This window comes from Terrapene carolina, unplaced genomic scaffold (assembly GCF_002925995.2).
Source record: "Terrapene carolina triunguis isolate 2854851 unplaced genomic scaffold, T_m_triunguis-2.0 Scaffold714, whole genome shotgun sequence".
NCBI classification, from domain to species: Eukaryota; Metazoa; Chordata; order Testudines; family Emydidae; genus Terrapene; species Terrapene triunguis.
This window is the reverse complement of record NW_020665065.1, coordinates 28,761-38,342: the sequence shown is the minus strand read 5'-3', so window position 1 is coordinate 38,342 and position 9,582 is coordinate 28,761.

The window sequence follows — 9,582 nt, the reverse complement described above, 5'->3', positions numbered from 1 at the left end:
AATACACTTCAGAATATTAGCCTTTTTTCACAATTGCATCACATAGTTGACTCATTCAATTTGTGATCCACTGTAACCCCCAGATCCTTTTCAGCAGTACTACCACCAAGCTATTTCCCCATTTCATATTTGCCCATTTGATTTTTCTTTCTTAAGTGTAGTGCTTTTCACTTATCTTTATTGAATTTCATCTTGCAATTTCAGACCAGTTCCCCAATTTGTGAAGGTTGTTTTGAATTCTAATCTTGTCCTCCAAAGTGCTAGCAATTCCCTCCCATCCCCCAGCCTCCCCTGCCGTTTGGAGTCATCTGCAAATTTTCTATGCATTCTCTCCCTAGTCTAATTAGCCATTTCCTTAACAGGATGCATTTAATCAGGCCCTGCTGACTTAAATCTAATTTATCTAAATATTCTTTAACCTGTACTTTCCCCATTTTGGCTTGTGTTCCTTCCCCCTTGTTGCTGATGTAAGCAGTCAGGATGAGCTCTACCCTGACATCTGGTGGTGAATTATGGCGAGTGTGGAAAAGAACTTCAGGGGCTGATCTTGTTTGCATAGGCACACCCACCCCACCTAGCATGAGCCCACGGCAGCCCAAAATGGTCACTTTGGCTGCTGTGGGATCCCCAGTTTCTCTGTTATTGGGGCAGGAGGAATAAAGTGTTGTTACCCTGATTATCTGAATCAAGGACAATGAAACTGTTTTATGACAGAGGATCTCACCATCACCTAAGTAGCACTCGCTAGACAAGGGACATGGGTTCCAAAACCCAGCAAATTGAGAAGGGCTGGGAACAGGTATTTATACTTAACAGTGTGGGTGGTCTTTGAGGGCCTGAAACAGCAATTGTGCCTAGCTCCTCTCTTTACTGTTGAATAGCAGAGCTAATTTTGATTCTATTAAGAGTCTAGTTACAGGCTATTATACTGAATTCACTTTGGGCCAATGGTGCACCAGCACTGGGGCTCCCCTACTACAAGCTGGAATCACTGAGTGCTGTGTTAACTAGTGGGGGAGCCTAAAGATTTATTTCTAAGCAGCTGGTGGAGTGGTGCAGTTTGTGGGGTGGTTGGCATAGCCCACAGGACAGCCAGCGGAGCTGAGCAGTTTGCGGGATGGTTGGTGCAGCCCACGGGATGACAAGTGGAGCAGTTTGCGGGATGGCTGGAGGAGTGGAGCAGCTGGTGGAGTGGAGTGGCTTGGCTTGTGAAGGCTGAACCCCATGGAGAGGTGGGGCAGTTGGCCTCAGACCACGTAAGGTGTCCCTTAATACTCTGCGTGCCCCTTTCTTCCCCCCGCTCCATTTCCACCCAGGCTGGGGGGGTGGGGAAACTCTGCAGATAAACTTTTGAACTCTGGGGCTGCACTGACCAGGGACAGAGACTTTTGGGTGATTCTTGGGTTGCTGGACTCAAGAGACTTTTGGGGTTTTGGACTTTTGGAACTTTGGGGGTGGATCTTTTGCTCGTGGATTGTGTTATGACTCCTGTTTGTGGTGTTTTCCCAATTTAATGCTGATGTCATTTACCTCATGTTATTAAACATTTTCTGCTACACTCAGACTCCGTGCTTGCGAGAGGGGAAGTATTGCCTCTTAGAGGCGCCCAGGGGGTGGTATGTAATTGTCCCAGGTCACTGGGTGGGGGCTTGAGCCAGTTTTGCATTGTGTTATTGAAACGGAACCCCTAGATACTGAACCCGGCCCTTGTTGCTGCGAACTCAGATGGGCAGAAGGGTTACACTATATTAATTGTGTTAAGTATCTGGTCACCATTAACCTTTTTAGTAAAGACTGAAGTAAAATAGGTATTAAACACCTCAGTATTCTTGATGTCATCCATTATTAGTCTGCTTTCTCACTAAATAGTGGACCTACATTTTCCTTCATCTTTCTCTTGCTCCTAATGTATTTGTAGAACCTCTTCTTATTGCTTTTTATGTCCCTTATTAGGTGTAGCTCATTTTGCTCCTCGGCCTTTCTGATTTTGTCCCTACATACTTGTGCCATTCTTTTTACTTATCCTTAGTAATTTATCCATGTTTCCACTTTTTGTGGGATTCCTCTTTGTTTTTTGACATGTGTTGTGCTGTTCTACTTCCCTTTGAAAATGGAGACAATATCATAAAAATACCCCCTGAAGGGGATGTTTCTCAGAAACTCTAACAGTAGATATGCCAGTTAGGGCTATATTTAAAAAATGAGTAACCCTTTTTGTTTGGGATTGTATCTGCCCCGGTTGCCACCTTTCTAATTGCTGGTAACCAGATCCCCAAAGGCCCCGCCCCTGTAACTCACTGGATCATCTCAAGGAGCCTGCCTGCAGGTAGGACGCAGCCCTGGCTGAGCAGGGGCTGGCGCAGGTAAATGACCCAGTGCCTCCCCCAACCCCGTGGTAACCAGGCTTTTAGTTCATGTGCCATTTTCGACTGGACTTTCTGGTTGAAAACTGGGCACCTGGCAACCCTAATTTTATGGCACCCGGACACAGAAGCCAAAAACTGAACTGTTCATGTAAAACCTGGATGAGTGGCAACCTAGCACCAGGTTGGGAGAGTGGTGGTGCAAGACAACATGCCCACCCATTGGAATTTATTGGAACTTAAGAGAAGATGGTTTGAGATTATGCATAGCAGGGCACTGTATAGGGGGAGGTTTGTGCACCTTTGTGATGAGAAAGTTATCTGATAGTTGAGGCCAGAAGATCCTTGTATAGAGGGGTCCTCTCATCTTATCTCCTGAAGTGGGTGCTTAAGAGCCACACTGTCGTCAACGAGGATGCACCTAGGTTCAGCTCCACCAGAGTTAGCAATGTCAGGAATCCTAGGTCATGATTTTCCTCCTACATGCATCTATTTTGAGTGTGGTGACAACGGATTTTAGTAGAGTGACCATTAATTTACACTGGTGTCATTTGAAATTAGAATTGGGTCAGTAGCTGCCATCAGGTTTGATCACAATGTCAACTCACTCTGGTCAGAGCAGATCTGTATGTCACAGTGCTTCAAACACTAGCAGCAGCAGCCTGTGGCTGGTATACACCCTGGCTTGTGACATGGTTGGTGCCAATGGAACTGAACCACACTTAGTGTAGACAAGGTTTGTCACTCTACTCTCATTTATTCTGTACTTCAAACTGTGTTTAAATGTGTCCACTTCGTTATCAAAATGAACTCTCTAGAGGCTACACCACAAGTATGAAACAGGATTCTAGTACAGTTTGAACCTATTCACACTGGCTGACCATGTCATGTTACAAATCAGTTTAGCTGGAATCACTTTAAAATAGAGTTTAAACACAGTTTCTTAACTCCTTTGATGGCCTGTGAAAATAGGTTGGAGAGGGTTTCATTCTCATTTTAGCCCTGCAGAGAGGAGAATTCAGTTTTGTAACATTCTGACATAGCCATTCATCATCCATGCATCATGCACTGTAAAAGCATGTCCATGCCTCAGTTTCCCTGTTGTACTTATTTTCCTGCTTCTGTGCCTTACTTTCCCTCTGCTAGTACAGTCTCCAGCCAGACTAAGAGTCCTTCCATTCCACGGTAAACAAAACAAGTCCAAACCTTCATCCTTCTGTATAGGGGCTCCACTAAGTCCTTCAAAAATAGCCAGAGCCCTGTGCCTCGTGCCTATGTGACCTTAACCTCCTACCTTTGTATCAGGACTTCATGACATACCTGCTAGGAGGTGCCATTCAAATAGTCCTCTGGTCTGAAAAGGCTTCTAGAAAACAATCCTGATTGATTTGTGTTGGATTATTATCCCTAGTGCTATTTAATTTTATGATGGTAGTCTGCAAAGGCCCCAATCAGGATTGAAGGCCCCTTTGTGCGGGGCATTGTATAAACACATAGAAGACGGTTCCTACTCTGAACACCTCACAATCCAAAATAACAAAGTACAGAAAGGAATGGGGGGGAGGGGGGTGGATGAGTCACAGCAGTAAGAAAGTGTTCACGTTGGCCAGTTACGTGCACAACTAGATGGTTTTGAGACAGACGTACATGATTATAAAAGAGTCTACTTTTGATTAGCGCTATCCTAAATTATCCTCTGTAACAGTGATTTGGAAGCTAAACCAGTCTCTCTGCTTTCCCATGAGAACCAAAGCAGCGATTATTTAGAATTGAAAAGCTATGTTTGGTGTTCGTGATCAGCCTGGGCTGCTGGTGCTACTAAAGTAATGATAAATTTTGTTATATTCAGTCTCATTAACTGAACCAAGACCAAGAAGTGAAAAATATGGTACTTCCCCTTCACACATCTAGCACTTCTGCCATGGGATAAGTGTTACACTTTTTGATGGTCAGATTAATACACATTGCAGAGTTCAATTAGAAGGCCTCAACTTTATCAGAGTTCACCATTAATAATTTCAATTGGTTATATAGTCCAAAGTACTGTGCTGCAGTTCTGGTAATATGTTAGTGCATGTACCTGTAAGGAAGGCAGTGTAGTAGATCTCGAATTAAATTCTTAGCTTGGCCACAGACTCCCTATATCACCTTGGACAAATAATTTAATCTCTCTCTGGGCTTCATTTAGCTAAATCTGAAATGGAGAAAATAATCCTTCCTTTGGCCCACCCATCCTTTGTCAGTTTTGTTTATTTGGATTGATAATGGTTCTGGGCATGGGTTGTCTGTTACTATGCATTTGTACAGTGCCTTTTCATAATGGAACCCTGATTTTTGGTTGGGGCATCTAGCTGCTACCATAATACCAATAATAAGCAATATTTATATAAACTACCAGTTTATCAATCTGATTGAAAGCTTAATAGGCTATCTATCAGCAAATAGCAATAATGGTTTTAGTTTTCCCCCATCCTGTAACATATAAGCAATCTATGCTGATGAGAATTGGTATTCATGGGCCATCCTTCATATAGACTACTTGTGGGGCACCTGTAGAGTTAGGCTTTTTCCACAATAGATAGCTCCATCTACGCTAAGCATGCTGAATAAGTTTTACAAAAATTCCATCTGCCCCTGGTATCTTCAGCTGATCCTTGGCACTCTCCTGTTGCTTCTACAATTACACACAACTGCTGCTTCGTAGGCACTAGGGAATGCACTGCATGAGGAAACTGCAGCACCTCCTACAGACACTAGTCATTCTGTAACAAACTGAACCTCTGCTAGCTTGTGTCACTGAATCCAGATTCATCTTTGCACAAGGGTCTTTTGCTTGGCCTCTAAGTATTCTATAGCTGCAGTACCTGACTATTAGACAATTTTTTTCAGTTTATTGTGCTGGCAGTACAAACATTTGGTCTCCCAGTAAAGAATCTAATTTTGCTTGAAAGAGAAACTGCTGCTTCCAGGTGGCTCATGAATGGAGGTCTCAGATCCATTGATCTTAATTGAAAAACATGTTAAATTAAGTTTAAAAAAAACCTTTAAGAGAACAATAAATTCTGTGTTGTTGCCTGAAGCGGAATTTCGCTCAGCTGGAGCTAATGTTTTCCTCAGAGAAAGGATTATGGAGATTCTGAGAGAGGTTTCCAAGAAACAGAGAAATAGTCCTGATCCAAGTTAGGCAAATAATGCGGTGTCTGTCTACAGGCAAGTGAAACAGTGAGCCTAAAACGAAGCTGTAAATGAGGGAAGAGATGAATACGCTGTCAGAAGTTGTTTCACAGAAGGACCAAACAAAGGGATTTAAATGAATACAGAACATCTTTCTCCCAGAGAAAAGATCATGGTAGGAGGGAACAATGGAGATTCACAGCAATATATATTCATCACCAAAACTCACCCTTTTGAGCTTTGTTGAGTTAAACTAGAACAAAGTAAACTGGAGGCTCCACATCTTAACAATTTATGTGTACATTTACAGCAAAGAAATTAGAAGAGATTTGTAACTTCTGTCCAGACCCAGAAAGAATGCATAGCAGGAATCAGGTTAATTCTCACCATTGTTATTACCCTGGGAAGGAATATAGGCTTCTATTCCACAATCCCAAATAAACAAGCTACATTAAATGACACAAAACTCTTAAGGGTGGGTACCTCTTGGGTGGATAATTGTATCTACTTTGGCTAATGTCCTGAATCTCTCCACAGTTGGAAACTCTCACACAACAGTCATCCATATGATTTTCTGGGAAAGAATATTTTAACACTGACAGACCACTGTATTAAGGGCCAGATGGAACATATAATTTGTTTTCCTTTATTGATAGTAAGTGGCTCCTAAACATCATTGGCCCCTGCCTTATCTTCATAGGTCCCCATAGTATATAGATATCTTCTGTAGGCTGAAATGGAACAGAAGATGGCTAGAGCATAGATCCTGGAAGTCACATCCCAAATCACTTTGTCTGTAGGATAAAGAATTTATTAAATGACTGTAGAGTTGGAGACATCATAACGTGCCCATAATGGTGATATGATAAATACAGTAGAATCTCAGAGTTATGAACACCAGAGTTACGAACTGACCAGTCAACCACACTCCTCATTTGGAACCGGAAATATGCAATCAGGCAGCAGCAGAGGGGGAAAAACAAATACTGTACAGTACTGTGTTAAATGTAAGCTACATAAAAAAGAGAAAGTTTAAAAAATATTTGACAAGGTAAGGAAACTGTTTCTGTGCTTGTTTCATTTAAATTAAAATGGCTAAAAGCAGCATTTTTCATCTGCGTAGTAAAGTTTCAAAGCTGTATTAAGTCAATCTTTTAAACTTTTGAAGAACAACCATAACATTTTGTTCAGAGCTACAAACAACCTCCATTCCCAAGGTGTTTGTAACTCTGAGGTTCTACTGTAGATAAATTCTCAAAAATACATTCCTGTGCTATGGTCCAGATCCACATAGAAATTGTTAAAAGCCAAAATTCTTTATGAACTGCTTAAAAGGAATAATTTTGGTATTAATTTGCTCCCAAGTTGTATTGCATTAGAGATGCATCAGACCTAATACAATTTTTAAGTGCTTGTATTTCAACTCTAACTTTGATTTTTTTCTGGATTTGCCTTAATCTTCTCTTGATCACATGCCCTAAGGGCTGAAGTTGTATTTAGCTTTGCATTCATTTTTCTTTGTATAATTTTAGTCCAGCAGTCTGTTGCCTTAAGAATGTTATGTTCTTCCTCAGACTTCTCATAAACTTGCAGAATCTCACTTATTTTCCTCTGGAAGTTTCCTGGGATGTCTATGATTCTGAATGTGAGGTGACAAAAAGCAGTATTTTCTGAACAGCATCTTAAAGTTGTTGGGTTAGCATTGTCATAATGGAACAGATCTTGTCAGAAGCTACAAACTGCATTTGCTGAAAAAAATAACTTCCACGTTGGAAAGCATGTACTTTTCTGATTTTACAGTGATGCTCTTCAGGTCTATGCAGATATGGATGGATCAGTTTTTCCCCACAATGGGCACTGAAGGGTATGGCACATCACTCTGTCTCAGTAATATGTTTTATTACAGTATCCCATCCAGTTCTTCCTTCACTTTGAGAAAGAATGGGATTGTGAACCTCTAGGCCATGCTGAGGGCATAAGTCACGGCCTCCTCTTAGACCAGAATCTGCACTGTTTCTTCTTTAAGCGGGCCATTTTTATTGTTCCAGTTTCCTAAGCATTTTATTGAGGTCTATCTTGATGATTGCGGTTTGGTCCAGGAGATGGACCACTTAGTAACAAAGGTTTCAAACACTTCCTTGCCTTGTAGTTTTTGCTGAAATGTTTAAAAATAAAAAAAGTCAGCTTGAGCAAACACTCAGCATGGAAAATTTCAGCCTGAATGCTTAAAGTTTGGCAACGTTATAAGCAACAGAAAACAGGGCCTTATAATGGATAGTGTTAGGTAAACTTAGCTATTGGCATTGCTACCAGCTTGCCTCTAGTTAGGAAAACTATATCATTCCAAATTTTTCTCTCTATGCTTCACTGTAGAGCTTCTGCCTAGAACATTCCCCAGCCTGCTGCTGCTTGGTTTCTTGTTGGGTGTAATGTGCCCACTGTGACAGGGTCAGGCCAGACGGCTACAGGAGAGTGCTCCTTGTAGCAACAAATGTTGCACCCAGGGCATTTCTGGAAACCAGGCCGGCCTGCCAGGGCAGTGAAAGGGCAGCAGCAGCCACGAGGACTGAGAGCATCTTGCTGGGCTGGGGGTGGGAGGTGTCTTCTGCAGCTGCTGCTGGTACCTTGCACACTCTGCACAAAGGCAGGTATATTAGCCCCAGGATAAGCACGTCCCTTTTCCCTTTGTAGCTGAACAGGGTTACTCTAGGTTAATTAGGACACCTGGGGCCAATCACGGGCCTGCCAGAACCTGTTAAAAGCCTCCCCTCCAATTAGATAGGGGCATGCGCTAGGAGCTGTGGGAGGAAGGTGAGCTACTGGGGAGCTTGGTAGTGCAGATGCTGACAAGCACCAGGAAAGAAACCCTGCGGGTACAGAGATGAAGGGTGGGAGAATATCTGCGCAACCAGAGTCTGAGGGAAAGAGACCCCGCCCGAGGAGAGAGACTGAACCACGTGTCTGGTCTGTAGCCATCATGCCTGCAGGGGCTACCAAAGACTGATAGGCTCTCTTGCCCATTCAAGGAGGCCGGGAGGAACCCTGCTCCAGCAGGGTATTGGAAGCAAGCCCAGGGGCATGGGGGAAAATCTGAGGGAAAGAGGAATACCCTAGCCCACGACTAAACAGAAGCACAGGACCCACCAAGGTGGAGGAGAAGCTCCATCACACCACATATTTTTGCAGCTGGGCTGATGTGCAGAAGTTTACGAACAGGGCCCTAAGAACATATTAAATATACACAGTTATGTACTACTTTTGTTTCCATGAATATCAAGATTTATTGACATGTAAAATGTTACCTGGAAGAAACATTTAGGTTGAGATTAAGAGCCTAAGGAAGGAGGTTTCTAAGTCACCTAACTTCCATTAGGCTTCTTTGAAAATCCCAGCTTTAATCATCATATGACTATTTTCAGTTTGTGCTCTTCTTCCACTTGGTAAGCTTGCACATACTACATAGAATCATAGGTGTCTATGATACATTTCACAGAAACTCAATCCCTGTTCTGAGAAGTTTATATTCCCTGTTCTTATTTGTCTTGTGGTGGGGGTAGAACTGTTTGTTCATGCTCTTTCCTCATTGATTGGTGACAAACTCCTGTGACTGAGGCACTGTAGATATAACTGTGCAATGCAAGGCCCTGTTGGCTCTCTTCCCTTCTGTTTTTGTTCTTTTGGGGGTTTGGCACACAAATGCTTGAAACCATGAGCTAATATGGTGATGTGAGCGGGGTCCCAGTTGCGGTCATTCAATTAGAGTGAACTGCAAAGAATGGGGTAGATAATCCCCAAAGCTGGTGGATATTTTCAATACTTAGATTTACCAAGCCAGCATAAAACAGCTTCTTTATTACCTCACTGGTTGCCCAGAAGCCAACAACACAGTTCTCTTCAAGTAACCTAGCCTCAGGCCTCCATCTAGATACCCACGTCAAATATGATGAAGATTTCTGAAACACCTTATTTGATCATATAAAAGAAAAGGTTCTAGCAATCCCAAAGGATCAGACATATTACCTCCCAGGTTCTTGAATATTCCATA